General features: G+C 51.6%; 1 long non-coding RNA gene across 1 annotated transcript; it reads right to left on the bottom strand.

Annotated features, from left to right (window-relative positions):
* Positions 1 to 6,963: 6,963 nt before the first annotated feature.
* On the bottom strand, positions 6,964 to 12,057 carry LOC130852338 (uncharacterized). The gene is made up of 3 exons (XR_009053330.1): positions 11,766 to 12,057; positions 10,213 to 10,374; positions 6,964 to 8,037 (listed from the first exon to the last, which is right to left on the bottom strand). It is a non-coding gene; the product is annotated as an uncharacterized LOC130852338 (long non-coding RNA).
* Positions 12,058 to 13,603: the final 1,546 nt, after the last annotated feature.

The raw sequence follows: 13,603 nt of genomic DNA, 5'->3' as shown, positions 1-13,603 counted from the left end.
GGTCGGAAAAGAAGCCTCCCCCTCTCCTCCTGGGGGCACCAGCCTAGAAGTTAAGAACAAATAAGGAATAAAGACTATTTTCTCCCAGGATCCCCATTTCTCTCTTTTTCCACTTTTAATCTCTCCCTCTCCCACTTTTTTTGGCTTCTCGGGGTCAGATGCTTTGTTCCATCTCTTCCTCCCTGTCCCAGAAAACAGACATTGGCTCTTCTGCTGCTCTCAGATTACTTCAGTGCAAGCACTTGGTGTGAAGAGCTTTCTCCCTGCTTGGAGGGAACTGGAACACTAGTCCTATCTGTGAGCTGAGGCTCAGAAGATTCTGGGTCCCCCTCTCCGCCCCCCTCACCCCCAGGTCCACGGCAGATACTCTTCCTGCAAAGGTCCCTCTCTCTGTGGGGCGCGTGTATTCCTTTTGCTAGGGCCTCCATCACAAAGTACCAAACACTTTATGGCTTAAACAACACACATTTATGGTCTCATGGTTCTGGAGGCTGCAAATCTGGGGTCAAGGGGCCGGCAGGGTTGGCTCCTTCTGGGGGCGGGGAGGGAAGGGTCTGCTCCAGGCTCGCTCCCTGCCTTGTCCACGGCTGTCTTCTCTTCACATCATCTTCCATCTGTGCATGTCTCTCTGTCCACATTTCCTCTTCTTATAAGGCCACCTGTCACATAGGACCCACCCTAGTGACCTCATTTAGACGCGATTACCTCTCTGAAGACGTTACCTCCAAGAAAGGTCCCACTCTGAGGTACTGGGAGTTGGGACTCCTACATATGATTTTGGGGGAGATGCCATTGAACCCATAACAGCCAGTAAGTCTTGAATTTCAGTGTACCTGTGGCTTCCCGGGGGCTTATTAAAAATGGAAGTGCCAGTGACACCCCCACAGATTCTAGTTTGATAGAAGTGGGGTGGAGTTCAGGACTCTGTTTTCACACCCCCCCTGGGATGTGTGATGTGCTCCTTCTCCCCATAAACCCCTCCCAGGTTTCATACCGTGAACCCATCACTTCGCTTACTGACGGCTTATAATGGTGGCAAAGGAATGACTTTCTTTTCTTTTTTTTAAAATAAATTATTTATTTTTATTTATTTATTTACTTATGGCTGCATCGGGTCTTCGTTGCTGCGCGTGGGCTTTCTCTAGTTGCAGCGAGCGGGGGGTACACTTCGTTGCGGTGTGTGGGCTTCCCATTGCCGTGGCTTCTCTTGAGGCGCAGCACAGGCTCCAGGAGCGCAGGCTTCAGTAGTTGCGGCACATGGGGTCCGTAGTCGTGCCTCACAGGCTCTAGAGAGCAGCCTCAGTAGTTGTGGCACACGGGCTTAGTTGCTCTATGGCATGTGGGATCTTCCTGGCCCAGGGATGGAACTCGTGTCCCCTGCATTGGCAGGCGGATTCTTAACCACTGCACCAGGGAAGTCCCAAGAATGACTTTCTTTTGCATCTAGCTTTTCCTAAGTCCCCACTGCAGGGCCAGGCCCCGCTCACACATCAGCACACACCCTCTTTAATTTTTCACCCAGTACTCTTGTCACAGCTGGAGGCTGGAGGCTGCCGGGCCCACTTTGATGGGCATCGTCCTCTGTTACTGGCGGGTAGGCAGTGTGACCTGGGTTTGGGACTTTGGGGCCCAGCTCTGCTGCTGATTGACTGATTGATTCCTGGGCCTCACTGAGGCTGGGTTTACACACATCTGTGTTGAGAAGCTTCCTTGTCCATCTCAGAGGGCCGCTGCCTGGACCAAAGGACACAATGTTTGCAAAAGGCAGGGGCCTGGTACGTAGAGAGGGCACAGTGGATATTGGTTACTATTTCACTCCTCTACCTGCCTCAGGTGGCAAAGTCAGATTTAACTCATGTCTGCAAGCCCCACGTGCTGTAAGGCAGCAAGCAGAAAGTCTATTCCAGGGGCCTCAGACGCTGTCGTTCAGGAAGTGAAGAGGAAGACTTTCCTTTGAGTGTAGCATCAAGTGTTGGCGAGTGAGATCTGCAAGGTGTGCTCTGAAAACTCGGTTAGAAATCACTGCCTGGGCTTCCCTGGTGGCACAGTGGTTAAGAATCTGCCTGCCAATGCAGGGGACACGGGTTCAATCCCTGGTCTGGGAAGATCCCACATGCCACAGAGCAACTAAGCCCGTGCACGACAACTACTGAGCCTGCGCTCTAGAGCCTGTGAGGCACAACTACAGAGCCCATGTGCCACAACTACTGAAGCCCGCGCACCTGGAGCCTGTGCTGCGCCTCAAGAGAAGCTACGGCAATGAGAAGCCCATGCAACACAACGAAGAGTAGCCCCCACTCTCCACAACTAGAGAAAGCCCATGCACAGCAATGAAGACCCAATGCAGCCAAAAATAAAATAAACAAATAAGTAATAAAATAAATCTTAAAAAAAAAAAAGAAAAGAAATCTACTGTCTGATGACTTCTCGCCTCAAAGAAACCTGCCCCTCATCTCCAAAGCCGGAGGTATCACAGTGACATGAGGATGGGAAAATGGTTGTGAGCACAGGGTCTGGAGCCTGCCTGGTTCCATGGGGCCAGCAGCATCATGTCCGTGCTGTGCCACCTTTTGCAAGTCACTTAACTTCTCTGTACCTTGGTTTCTTCATTTGTAAAACGGAGCAATAATAACTTTGTGATGGGTAATTTTATGTAGCAATTTTGACTGGGCCAAGGGCTGACCAGAAAGCTGGTAAAACTTTATTTCTAGTGTGTTTGTGAGGGTGTTTGGGGAAGAGATTAGCATTAGAATTGGTAGATTGAGTAGAGAAGATGGCTTTCACCCATGCAGGTGGGCCTCAGTCAAGCCGCTGAGCCCTGAACAGAACGAGCAGGCAGAGGACGGGCGAGTTCACTCTCCCTGCTTGAGCTGAGCCATCCATCTGCTCCCGTCCTGGGACATCGGTGCTCCTGGTTCTTGGGCCTTTGGACTTGGACCAGGACTTACACCATCAGACCCCTGGTTCTTGGGCCTTTGGGTTTGAACTGGAACATACCACGGGTGTTCCTGGGCCTCCAGCTTGCAGAGGGAAGATTGTGGGACTTCTCAGCCTCCAACAGCACGTGAGCCAATCCCTCATAATACAAGTCTGTCTGTCTGTCTGTCTGTCTGTCTGTCTGTCTGTCTGTCTATCTATCTATCTATCTATCTATCTATCTATCTATCTATCTATCTCCTCCTGGTTGCATTTCTCTGGAGAACCCTGACTAATATGACTACCCACCTCACTGTGGTCATTGTTTTTTCTTGCTGTGTGACAAATGACCACAAAGGGAGCAGCTTCAGACGACACCGGGTCATAATTCTGCAAGTCAGGAGTCAAGCAGGCTCAGTGGGACCCTCTGCTTAGGGGCTTACAGGCTGGAATCAGGACTCTGATCTGGAGGCTCTGTGGGAGAATCCACTTCCAGGCTTACTCGGATTGTTGGCAGAATGTCGTCCCTTGCAACTGTAGGACGGAAGTCCCCCTTCTGGACTTACTGTCACCCCAGGGCCACTCTGGAGCACCTAGAGACCACCCACATTCCTTCTCACATGTCCTCCTCCATCTGCAAGCAACGGGTGCATTGATTTGTTCCTTGTGCTCTGCATTTTTGTGACTTCCTCTTCTGCCCCTGATCTTAAGGGCTTATGTTGCGCCCACCCAGATCACCCAGGATAATCTCTCTATTTAAGGTCAACTGATCACATCTGCAAAGTCCCTTTGTCACAAAAGGTAACACATTCGTGGACATAACAGCATATTCACAGTCTTAGGAATTAGCACGTGGAATCTCTTTGAGGTCCATACTTCTGCCTACAGCAAGGGTATTCCTTAAAGACTTTCCCCCGCAACAGAGGTCAAGGTGTATTTTATATACATAGCATTTTCCCTACAACACATGCTGTAATCTGTTTTGTTTCCTCTGCTCTTCAGCACAATCCAGTAACTTGTGGATGCAGTGGGTGGTAAAGCTGACCCCAAATCATCTATGTCAGCCTGCCTCTGTGGCTCAGTTCTTGCAAAGCAGTGTGTGGTTTGGGTGGGGTGGCTATTCAACCCCCCCCCCTCCAGCTCCAGAAATGGGTCCTTGTTTTCTAAGTGTGCACCCTGCCCCCAGGCACACTGATTGGTTCAGAGATGGACATGTGATCAAAAGTGGTGCCTATCACGAGGACGCTCAGGACTTCTGACCCAGCTGGGGGAGGTATTCTCTTCTTGCTCTGTGGGATGGAGGCAGCTTACCCCAGGAGCGGCTAGTGACCATCTGGTAACCGAAGAGGAGAGCGCCCTTGGTTGAAACCAATACCAGGAAGACAAAAAGGGACAAGAAATGGAAATAAAGATGGGTTTTGGTGGCATTGTTGAGTGGCTGGATCAACCCCTGCCTAAAGCCCACCCCACCTTTGGCTTTTCATTTATGTGAACCAAGAAGTTCTTATTGTTAAAACCACTTTGAGTTCAATTAGCTCTTACGTATCATCAAAAACACCCCAACAGACAGAACTTGTTTAGCAACATGGTGATTTTACAGATTGGAGCAGTGGACGGGGCCACAGAGAGCAATGGACAGGGCCACAGAGAGGTGGGATCTGCCGGGTTTTCACTCCCCACCCACCGCAGGGCCTGCAGCCCCGGGTCGACAGTGGGGTGAGGAGCAGCCCTGGCAGAGCAGGAGGGACGTGCCGTTGGAGAGGCAGTGGTCAGACGGGCTCTGGACCCCGCCTGGGACAACCTCCGCCTTCTGCTGTCACACCTGCCCAGGTACACCAGAGAGGGTGACACTGCGGAGGGAAGGCAAGGCGGGTACCTGATTAACGTGAGGGATGTACCGGGCAGGGCCTGGCACGTGGAGCCCTGGGACAGAGCCACACGCCCTGCATCCTCGGAGGTGGACGGGGCACCAGAGCAGGGGCGAGTCACCAGACAACAAACGTCTGCTTTTTCTCTTCTTCAGCAAGGTCTGTGCCTAAAAACCACCTCCTTGTTACGGGCCGAACTGTGTCCCCTCAGAAGTCCTGTGTTGAAGGCCTCAGCCCCGAGCCTCAGAAGCTGACTGCACGTGGAGATGAGGCCTTTACAGAGGTGGCTACGGTTGAATGGGGTCAGCAGAGTGCGCCTCCCACCCGACAGGACAGGGGACCGCGTGAGGAGAGGCAACGTGGACACAGACACACACAGAGGGAGCCCACGTGAAGACACAGCGAGAAGGTGGCGCCTAAAGCCAAGGAGGGAGGCCTCAGGAGAAACCAACCCTGCTGACACCTTGATCTTGGACTTGCAGCTGCAGAACTGTGAGAACATAAATGTCTGTTGTTTCAGCCACCCAGTCCGCGGTATTTGTTACGGCAGCCTGAGCTGACTAACACACCTGGATTGAATGGGGATCCCCTAAAAGATAGGTCCAGTAGAACCTGTGAATGTCACCTTATTCAGAAAAAGTGTCTTTGCCGATGTAATTAGGTTTATTTCGAGCTGAGAACATTCCAGATTAACCAAGTGGGCCGTAAATCCAGTGATAGAAGACAGAAGAGCAGAGGAGAAGCACAGAGCCGGCCGTGTGAAGGAGGCGGCCATGGGAATCTTGCAGCTACAAGCCAAGGATGACTGGCAGCCCACAGAAGCTAGGAGAGAGGCGTGGAGAGGGCGCACCCTCAGAACCCCTGGAAAGGCCCACCTGCCCACGCCTCGATCTCACATGTCCATCCTCCAAAACTGAGAGCGTAAGTGTCCGTTTTTTTAAGCCACCCAGCGTGTGGTCATTTGTTATGACAGCACCAGGAAACCCACATACAGGAGAACTCACGTTTGGGGCCCTCGAGGCTAGATTTAGTTCCGAGGGAGTGGCTGACCCCACCTCTAAGAGCCCGAGCCTCTTGCGCACAGCTCTGGCCAGGCGGTGGACAAAGATGGCTGGTGGAATCGAGCAGGAATGGTTTCTGGCAGCACGGCAGGGTGGCCTCCAGGAGCAAAGACTTTTTAGACTTGATGCTTTTTTCTGCTCAGATGGTGTGGACCTCTTGGGGTGAGGAGGGGGAGGGAGAGACCCCGGAAGGAGATAAATGGATTTCCTGATGGTTAGACAGGGTCTGAGTATCAATGGTAAAAATAAAAGGGATGTGACCATCTGTGCACACGGATTGGAGCACTTTTTACTGGTCACTTGGGGCTGCACCGCCCCGGGAGATCTGCTCTGGGCTCTGTCTTTGAACATGGAGGTTCCTCACGTCTCTATTGGCGACCACTTCTCAAACAAATGCTATTACAGTTCAGGAGTTCTGATGTTTGAAAGAAAACAATCATTATTAGTTAAGCCAGAGACGGGGGCCCTGGAAAATAGTGGGCGCCCTGCCCCTCCCCCAGCCCCTGCTCCCTCTGTGCCAAACCCTGGACCCCACAAACCACATGGGCAGAGCCAGATGGCCCCCTGGCGCTGCCAGGCGGGGGAGTCACTGCCTGTCACAGGAGCATCTGTGGCCGAGGATCAGGTGAGGAATTCCTAACATCGCTGGCAGACACGGGGGTGGGTTTGCCAAGAGTGGCTCTGCTTCTGGCCAGGTTCCTCCTCCTGCTCCAGGGTGACAGCAGCACTTGGCTCTGCGTGCCCTGAGCTTCTCTCTCTCTGTTCGGCAAGTTCTTCCTTGGTTTTCTCTGTGCCCAGGCCCACTTCACACACTGTGGGAGTGTAAGTTAAGGAACTACGTGACCACGCCCCACAGGGGTCGCGAACCTGGTGCCGGGAGAGGCTGGAACCGACCCAAGGGCTTGGAGTCAACCCAGAGCCTTCCTGGGACGAGGTGAAGCCCAAATCAGGGCAGGGAGGCTGGCCACTGGACACCAAATTGTAGAGGGGGCAGGTTTAGGAAATAATGGTTTTAAAAGACTGTAAAATTGTAAGCTGGTAACTTTTTATTTTTATTTATTTATTTATTTATTTATTTATTTATTTATTTATTTATTTATTTATTTTATTGGCTGTGTTGGGTCTTTGTTGCTGCACACAGGCTTTCTCTAGTTGCGGTGAGTTGCGGCTACTCTTTACTGTGGTGCGCAAGCTTCTCATTGCGGTGGCTTCTCTTGTTGCAGAGCATGGGCTCTAGGCACGTGGGCTTCAGTAGTTGTGGCACATGGGCTCAACAGTTGTGGTTCACGGACTTAGTTGATCCTCGGCATGTGGTATCTTCCTGGGGCAGGGGTTGAACCTGTGTCCCCTGCATTGGCAGGAGGAGTCTTACCCACTGCGCCACCTAGGAGGTCCCTAAGCTGGTAACTTTTTAAAATTTTTAAAATTTTTAATTTTTTTGGCCGCGCGGTATGTAGGATCTAGTTCCCCAACCAGGGATGGAACCTGTGCCCCCTGCAAAGGAAGCGCAGAGTCTTAACCACCGGACCGCCAGGGACATCCCTTAAGCTGATGACTCTGGAGGAAATGCCTTCCCATGCTCCTTGCCTCTCCCATCCCCACCTGAGGGCAGCTGTCTGGCTGCGGTGGCCAGGTGACCCGCATCCCTGTGTCAGCCTCGGTGGACACGGGGCGCAGAGAGGAGGCTTTGTCTATGTAGTGACCACTCTCCCCTCGCCGTCCTGTACATGGTTGTTCCATTGCACATGCCGAGCCTCAAGTGCCAAAACTGCTCATTACTGCCTTGGGCAAAGATTCTCTTTGGGGGAAGACCGACTCGTGCGCACTTGGAGAAGGACCGGGCAGAGGGATCAGAGGATGTGGATTCTTGACTGGGTCCTGCCGAGCTGCCGGCCACAGGAGTCATCTCTGCGGGTGGAGTTAGATTAGCTTTGAGGGTGGAGGCTCCCAAAAGAAACGAAAGGCTTTCTTTTTCTCAGATGTCAGCTCAGTTGAAAGCCGGTCCCTGTTTTCTTGGCTCTGGTTGAGGCCAAGAGGACGTCCGTCTCCAGGTGGGACACTAAGGGCTGGCAGAGGTATGGTGGCGATGATGCTGGGGCCACTGCTGCAGAGCCTCAGGGCTTGCTCTGTTCTCTGCTGACCACACCCTGCTCGGGGGAACGCTGGTCTCTAATTTCATGGGCCTGCGTATTCTGAGAATACATAAAAGCAGAAATAAACAGAACACGGTCGTGTCCAACCCCAAACCCCACTGGCGCTGATCAAACATGGAAAAGAATACAGTCCCACACTGTAAACGTTGAAAAGTGGTCATCGAGGAAAGAAACCTGTAGCTCCTCACTCCACTTTCACCCCCCTGCAAAGTCCCCCAAAAGCAAAATATAAAAAGGAAGGTTAATCAATGAGTTCATCAGTACCATTTTTAGATTCTGTATATCTGAGTTAGCATACAATATTTGTCTTTCTCTTTCTGACTTACTTCACTCTGTATGACAGACTGTAGTTCTATCCACCTCATTACATATAGCTCCATCTCATCCCTTTTTATAGCTGCGTAATATTCCATCGTATATATATGCCACATCTTCTTTATCCATTCATTTGTTGATGGGCATTTAGGTTGCTTCCATGAAGGGGAAGCTGAGACGAGGTGAGAGAGTAGCACAGACATATGTATACTACCAACTGTAGGATAGATAGTCAGTGGGAAGTTGTTGTATAACAAAGGGAGTCCAACTCGAGGATGGAAGATGCCTTGGAGGACTGGGGCGGGGAGGGTGGGGGGGACTCGAGGCGGGGGGAGTCAAGGAAGGGAGGGAATACGGGGATATGTGTATAAAAACAGCTGATTGAACTTGGTGTACCCCCCAAAAAATAATAAAGAAATAAATAAAATTTAAAAAAAAAAAAAAAGAAGGTTAATCAATAAAGTCCTGAGAACTCCCAGCAACATTCTCTAGTGAATGAAGCAGCTTGACAATATTGATAGGGAAATTGCATGAGAATAAATGCTCTAACCCCACCCCCTTCCCCAGGCTCTCAGGACCTCAGCCCCTTTCCAGAACTCCACAGAATTTGGAGGAATGACCCAAAGACCCTAGGGATCCGTATGGTTGTTAGAAATATTCTTAATGAGGTAGTGTGAAATCTAGGACGTTTCACCAACTCTCAGAAGAGAAGGCCAGATGCAGCTTTGCCAGCAAAGGCAGCTCAGAACCCCACAGAAACTCTACCCTGTCCCGTCCCTGCCAAGTGACCAGTTACCGAAAGTGGCTATGACTGCAAAACCCGGGTCAAAACTGTACCTCAGAAGGGGAGACGTAAAGGTGATCTGATAAAGAGTGAAGTATGTCACAGGGAATTCAACCACACTCTAAGAAACAGAAGCCTGGAGGAGCAGATGTGCAGAAATAATCGAGGAAGGCAGAGGCAGGAAGAAATAAACAGGTAATGAATGAAGAAACCAGTCTGGAAAAAAACCTCATCAAAGGAACAGAAGTAGATCAGAATCTGTGCTGCGTTTCCAGCTGGAATAGACACAGGTGGTTCCCCAGGTCTCCTCTAGCAGGCCGCGTTGGCTGCGAACAGCCCTTAGCTGCCCTTCTGCCCAGGACGCTAGTCAGCCTCCCTAGCCCCAGGGCAGCTGGAAGCCAAGGCCGCCTGAGGATGAAAGGCCGGCCCCCTCACCATGGGGTGGACCAACCCCGTGTTCAGACTCCAGAGCGTTGACTTGCAGGGCTCACAGCTTCACCCACGACGTGCTGGGCGGAGCCGGAGAGGCATAAGGAGGAGACAGTTCACACCAATAGGGACTCATGGGTCACCCGTTTCTCCATGAGCACAGAAAGCCTTGTTCTTTCCCCGCCCGAGAAGAAATGGTTCTAAACCCTTGAAGTGGCTGTAAAAGGAGGCTGTTCTGCCCAGGAACTGGGTTTCACTGAGTTTTTTTCCTGGGCCTGACATCTGAGCCCAGGGTCAGCAGGCTGTGGGCGGCAAGCAGGTGTAACTGGTTCTTTGGGCGATGACGGTAATGAGGTCGCCAAAGAGCCATCCCTCCCGTGTGTTTAAACGGCACAAGCCCAGGATACCTGTGTTTCTCCTGGGGTGACAAGGAGGGGACAGACCTGGGGCCAGTCTGACTCTGCCAATGCCATTTTCTGTTTCCAGATACTTCCCTCAACCCTGCGTATGAAATCCCTTTGGAGGGAAGATCTTCTTTTCTGAGAATCAGAGCTCCCACACCCCAACAGGGATCGATACTGAGGCCACACCAGACAGAGCTGGCAGCAGCTGGGTCGCCCTTGTCCCCTGGTTAAGTAGTCGATCCAAGGCGGTTTCTCCTGAACAACCTGTCTGCCCCGTAGTACCCGGCCTGGTCCTGCGTGTGGCTCACGCTGGTGACAGCTCCTCCGTGTGACTTCAGAGCGTCTCTGTGGCGTTCCTCCCGACCCTCGCCTTCCCCCGTAGCTCCTGGTCCTTCTGACATCTGAAGTTCCAGTTAGACCATGTTCCTCTTTACATTAGTCAGGCTTCTCCAGAAAGAGGACAAATGGGATATATATAGAAAGACAGATAAACAAAGGAGATTTATTGTGAGGGACTGGCTCAGGCAATTTTGGAGGCTGAGAAGCCCCACAATCTGCCCTCTGTAAGCCGGAGGCCTAGGAAAGCCAGTAGTGGGGTTCCAGTCCACACCCCAAGGCCTGAGAACCCGGGCGCTGCTGCGGGAATGTCCAAGGGCAGGAGAGGATGGACGTCCCAGCTCAAGCAGAGACAGCACGTTTCCTCTGCCTTTTTGCTCTGTTCAGGGTCTCCATGGATTGGATGATGCCCATGAACGTGAGAGGGAAATCTTTACCCACTCTACCGATTCAAATGCTAATGTCTTCCCAAAACATCCTCATAGACACACCCAGAAATACTATTTTACCAGCTATTTGGGCATCCCTTGGCTGGTCATGTTGACAATTAAATCGCCCATCAAGAACACAGATGCTCCTCAGAGAGGCAACAGCTCAGCTGCCACAGATTAGCTATTGACATTTTGATGACAGGCCATCACATTTTCCCTTAAAGCCTAAGCTTTAGGAGAACACAGGGCTGGGCTGGGGCCTGCGGGAAGAGGGAAAGGAGTGAGATGGACACTTGGGTGGGCAGGTGGAGGAAGCTGAAGATTCCTTTATCGACCTTACAGTTTGTCCCTGGGCTGGTCCAGCTTTGGGAGAGAGGGCCACGGGGTACAGAAGTCCACCAGGACCCTACATACTTCTTCCCAGACCCCTGCCAAAGCTAACCTTGCTTGAAAAATAAAATCAGTGCCCTGGTGAGCCGTGGTGAGCTCTGGGGGCCGTGGAAGACGCCAGCCTCGCCTCCCCAACCTGTCCGGTTACAAACAAGGAGGAACCCGGAAGCACAGCCGCCATGGGCTTCATGCTCTACGGAGCTGCTTAATGACCAAGGACTTCTCCTCTGAGCTGGGTTTGTTATCACGTTTGGCTCCTGGAATGCATTGTTTTCTTTCCTTTTTAAGACATTTGAAGTCCTTTGATGAGCTGATGTTTACATTTCGTCTTCTCTCATGCCAAATGAGCACTTATTATTATCTAGAATTACAAAAAGCATTTGGTGTTTTCCAAGCTTAGCTAGCTTCAGATTCCAAGAATATCTTGCTTTTTATAATACAGGGGGTCTGAAACAGTTGTATATAAATTAGATTTCTGACAATTTAGTAATGTTGAAAAGTCACTAGTGACTAAAAGGAAAGGTCTGATAGACTTTTTTTTAGGGGAGGGGTAGAATAAAATAATTATCATTTTGTAATGATTATAATTGCCTTTCTGCTAGACAGTCGAAGTATCGCAAGTTGAGAACCTGTGCTGGCATTGTTTAGAGGAAGGCACCCTGTAACATAAATGCTTACCTGTATCCTCTATGTAGTTCTCCCGTCTTTCCCTTCCATTTTCTTTCCTCGGCCACTTTTATTTTAATTGGACTTTAATTCACATAACAAGTCAAGCGCATTAGAAGCCAGACCAAGACATTCAGAGAGAGTCCCAAGAACCCTGGGGCTGGCAGGCACCCCGGTCCAGGGGAAGCCATCCGTTTCCTCAACTGGTCCAACTGGCAAAAGGTAATTACAGTTTGCAGTGCTTGTTAAAGCAGCTGGTGGAGGGAGAGCAAGTTGAACTGCCTTTTTGTTTGCGCCCGAAACAAATGAAACACCTACTGTTCACAGCCCCATCCTAGGCGCTGGTGCGAACGCCTTTCCTGGCCATCTTTAGACGTCGACCTTGAACATGAGTCCCCTCTGCCTTGAAGGCTCATAGGCGGGTCCCACCTGGAGGCAGGGGGGCACAAAGCAGGGTCTCCTCCAGACCTGGCCCTGGGCTCCCCCCCAGCCTGGAGCCCTCTGATTCTAGATTCTATCAGGACCTCAGGGCAGCGGGAGCCCCAGAGTGCTGGTGACTTGGCAGGGAGGAAACGGTGACTCATCAGGTTAGTTGTGATTGTAAGGTGTGAGGCAGCTGGCTCACAAATTAAATGCAGGCTTCTGCCTTCCGAGAGGGAGCAGCCAGAGCCGTGGTTTAACGTGGGTTAAACAGGTGCCAGAAAGAACAAAGAACTCCCGGCCTGCTGATCTGGTTTGAAAGCTGCTTGTGCAAGGGGCCAAGGCAGGGCCACCCCGGTGTCTCTCAGCCCAGCCTTCCTACAGCCTGGCCAGCCGGAGGTGGCCGTGTGTTCTGGGGTGAGGCCAGCGGCCAGCAAGGGTACCCTTATCTCCATGATCGAGCAGGCCCGGAATCTAAAAGAGAGACTCTTTTCCTTCTTGTTCCAAATGTGTGTGTGTGTGTGTGTGTGTGTGTGTGTGTAAGAAATTGCAAGGGGGTGGGGTGGGGGTGCAGCCTTCAGGGCACAGAGCAGCATCTCCCATCCCAGGTGCCCTGTCTGTTTCACTCGCAGTGGAGCAGCGCAGGGCTAGAGGCTGAAGTCAATGCAACTCCACTCACAAAGAAAGAAGCTTTGAAACAGGCTAGCTCAGGCCCCCATGATGGGAGGCAGAGGTTCTCAGAAGAGGGTGACAGGAAAGTTGCTGTTTCACTGTGGGGCCGAGAGGAGGGGAGGTGCACACGCAGGAGCCGGCTCTGGAAAGTGGAGGTAGGACGAGGGCAGGTGGGACTTTGCAGCTTTGTGCCTTTTTAGGAGGTAGAGCTCTATCTGCTCAGCGTCTTCTCCAAGAAGCAGGCTGGGGAGAGCATCTCAACTGCCAGGGTTGGGTGCGAGACAGGGCATGTTGCACCAGCAGACTTTGGGGGGACGTCAAAACATACGCCAGGGCCGGACCAGGCCAGGAGGCCAGGGTGGTTTCACCTTGTGACTCAGCGCAAGGCTTTGCTCCTCCAGAAAGCCTTCCTTGTGTGGTCTGGCAGAGTAGGAACTCAGACATGCCTGATGAATTGATAAGGGAATGGCACCCCCAGCGATCTCCCTCCCGGGGAAATGTGTGCGCCCTTTTAATTTTGCTTTCAAGGCAGGGTCACGCCTACAAAGGGTGTGGGCTCTGGTAACTCCCACTGGGCGTCCATCCCTCCCCTGGTTGGGCGATTCTGTAAAGTTGAAGGTTAACAGAAACACCAACGACTCTTTGAAAGGAAGAAGCCACTAAAGGGCATGGTATAATTGAAGTTGAATATGGAGCATAGTGGGGTGATGGCGGCTCTTTAAGGATTTACTGTACAAATTTACACGCATAGATCTGTG

The sequence above is a fragment of the Hippopotamus amphibius genome, chromosome 4 (assembly GCF_030028045.1).
Source record: "Hippopotamus amphibius kiboko isolate mHipAmp2 chromosome 4, mHipAmp2.hap2, whole genome shotgun sequence".
Classification (NCBI taxonomy): Eukaryota; Metazoa; Chordata; class Mammalia; order Artiodactyla; family Hippopotamidae; genus Hippopotamus; species Hippopotamus amphibius.
This window is presented reverse-complemented; position numbering and strand designations above follow the sequence as displayed.